Source organism: Myotis brandtii, unplaced genomic scaffold, assembly GCF_000412655.1.
Source record: "Myotis brandtii unplaced genomic scaffold, ASM41265v1 scaffold496, whole genome shotgun sequence".
Taxonomy (NCBI): Eukaryota; Metazoa; Chordata; class Mammalia; order Chiroptera; family Vespertilionidae; genus Myotis; species Myotis brandtii.
The window spans coordinates 1,026,265-1,029,410 of NW_005368921.1; the positions used below are offsets into that span (position 1 = coordinate 1,026,265).

The 3,146-nt window shown below is 47.8% G+C and overlaps 1 protein-coding gene across 1 annotated transcript in view; it reads right to left on the reverse strand.

Annotated features, from left to right (window-relative positions):
- Positions 1-3,146, reverse strand: part of TIMELESS (timeless circadian clock) — a 32,254-nt gene extending 29,108 nt beyond the window's left edge. Inside the window, exon 1 of the mRNA XM_014548148.1 lies at positions 3,090-3,146. The gene's annotated coding sequence lies outside the window, so the exon portion shown is untranslated. The remainder of the gene's footprint in view (positions 1-3,089) is intronic.

Consider the following 3,146-nt stretch of genomic DNA (forward strand, 5'->3'; position numbering starts at 1 on the left):
TAATTTTTTTATAAATGTTGCGTTCTATATTTATTTTCTTTTGCTACTATTATTATGGGACAAATTACATTCATCAACTGCTATTATCATTACGGGACAGAGGGAGTACATATTTCAAATGCTCACCCTGACTTCTTTGCTTCTAATCTAAGCTCTCCATTTGTATGACCGATAATCACTATTCTGTCCCTTAGTTGGTTGCTCCTCGTTTCTCATTTGTTACCAATCTTCTCTTTATACTGACCCCATCCCCATGAGTTGCTCAGAGATCTTCTATCTTTGGGGGAAAAAACTTAACATAAAACAAAACATTTCCGCCCAGCCAGTGTAGCTCAGTGGTTGAGTGCCGAACTATGAACCAGGAGGTTACAGTTCAATTCCCAGTCAGGGCACATGCCCAGGTTACGGGCTCGATCCCTAGTGGAGGAGTGCAGGAGGCAGATGAGTCAACTGATGATTTTTCTCTCAGCATTGATGTTTCTATCTCTCTCTGAAATCAGTAAAAACCTATCTTTAAAAAACACACAACACCTTTCTTTGACCCCATATTGCCTGCTCCTTAAGAGCTGATGTCCCAAGGTCTGCACTTTTATAGTCCTTTTCCTCACTTCACACAGCCTCTTTTCGCAAACTCACCCTCTCCCACATCTCCAACTACCATCTCCGAACCATTAGCAAGCAAATCTGTATCTCTTACCCCTGAGCTCTCATGGTGCCATCCCACGTTACACTAATGAATAGCACTGTCTACCTGTACATCCTGTGTATATCTCACACTCAGCATATCCAAAATTGAACACCCCCTCCCCAAATTTGTCTCCACTTATGTTGGGATCTTTCAGCGACTGACACTATCTACTCAGTTATTCACAGAAGAAACCTAGGAGTTATCCCAGATACCTCAGGTCACTGACTCAGGCCAATTCTTCCTTAAATTTTCCTATCCGACCTCTGTCCATCCCCATACTCAGGACCTGAGCTTACTTCAGGTCCTGAGTATCTCTTGCTTAGATTATTCAACTGCTTCCTAACCGCTTTCTCTGCCTCCAGTCTTGCTCTCTTCAGTCTACCCAGAATATGGCTACCAGATTTGGCCATATAACCACCTTGCCTAAAATCCTCCAATGGATACATAACAAACTTCATAGTGATTGTCTCTGGAAATATTGGGGGTGGGGAGTCTGCAGGAGAAATATTTACCTTTCAAATAGTACCTCTTAGTACTATTTGAATTGTCTACCATTAACATGCACTACTCTACAAAACAAAATTTCAGTGGCTGCTAATGCTTACAATGCAAAGTCCTTCGTGATCTATCTGCTTTTAAGCTTCTCTCTCAAGACATTCCTCTGTCTGGCCCTGGAGTCTATTCACTCATCTTTTAAGACTCTGCCCAAATGGCACCCTCTCCTGACTTCTCCAGACAGAATGGACATCTTCTTTTGTGCCATGTAATAGAGTTGCATCATGGCATCAGCTCATGTTGTACAGAACACTTAAACAGATTGTTATTAAAATGTCTGTCTCCCTCCATTAGCCTTAGATTCCCTAAGAGCAGGAACTGCTTCTTAGTCTCCTTGAATTTGCAGTTTAGTTACTGAATCAAAATTTATGGGGGGAGGGGGACTTGGAGAAGAGTGTTTTAAAAATGCTCATCAGGTGACTCTAACTCAATCCCCCTTAACAACTGCACTATAATATAAACTCCTTGAGATCAGGAATCGCTGCGTTCAGCACAATGTAGATGCCCAATATATGGTCCCTCATCTGAACCCAAGTGGACAAGTCTCAAAGGTGCGGAAGGAACGGTCAGGGCTGACGTTGTGGAAGTATCAGGATATACCAGGAGAGTGTGTGAAGTTGTGGAAGTAGATAAGCTCACTCCAGAGAGCTTGGAGTGAGGAGGCCAAGGCAGACTTCTCTGTCACACTGTAACTGCAGAGACTCATTTACATGTGTTTTTCCTTCCAGACTATGAGTTCCTTAAAGGCAGGAACTCTGTCCTATTCATCTCTCTGTCCACCTGGCACTGAGCACAGTACAGTGCAAGGTACATGTTAGGAGCTCAGGAACATATTACTGAGTTGTACCAGTGCCACTGGTAGCAGAGGTACAGTACTTAACGGACACAAAGATGTGACTGCTTTGGTCTGGAAGAGCCGGGAATAGAGGTTTTCAGAGGGATGACTGAGCTCAGTCCTGAAACAGAAGTTCACTTGGCAGAGAAGTGGCCAGAACTTCAAGGAGAGGGAACAGCAGGAGCATAGGTACCAAGGCATGAAAGGGCACAACGCAGGCACACCCTTCCCCGTGGCTGGGAGTCCAGTGCGTGAGACAGGAAACATATTAGGGAGTTTGGAAAACGAGGCTGAGCGTCAGGGTCAGGTTCAGGGCCACACTGTGAAAAGCCATGGACACCCAGCTAAGAATGTAAGCCAGGCTGTGGGTGGCCTAAGAGGAGTTTTAAATGTAATCTCAAATGGCCAGATTGACTTTTCATGAAGGTAACTCGTGGCAGCATGAAAGGCAGAGTGAAGAATTGAGAGGCTCAAAGGAAGGAGCTTAATCAGTGGCTGGCGCCTAGTTAACAGACACACGCAGAGGCAGTGTGTACCCTCCTTAAGTTTTACACCCAAGGGAACGCAGGGGCGGGAATAAGAAGTCCATTCTATAAAAACACCCCAGATATAAGTCAAGCGACCTCTAAATTCCGCTCCCGCTGACCACCAAGCTGCACCCCTGTTTTTCGGGTCTGAACTGGATGGGCGTTCCGAAGTGGAAATGCCCAGGAACCTCTGTTCTACCTTCGGGGTTCCAAGCCCCATCCCATCACAGCCCCCCACACCCACCTACCCACTAGGACCAGGCTGTGCCGAGTGGCGCGGGGAGAAGGAAGGAGCGTCCCCGGCGCGTGGGAAACGCCCCGGCACCCACCTAGGACGCAGGTGGGAGGCTGCCGTGCGCGCCCCGCCCCGCCCTTTGCCTTTAAACCCGGCGGCGGGAAGGGGGGCTGAGCCCCTCGCGGAGTGCCCCGGAGCTTCGCAGGGACGCAGTTCTCCTAAGTCCCCCTAATCCGCACATTCACTCACCCGCTGCCCTCCGGTGCTCGGGGTCCCCGGGGAGCCCGGGGCCCCAGCCTCTCCCGC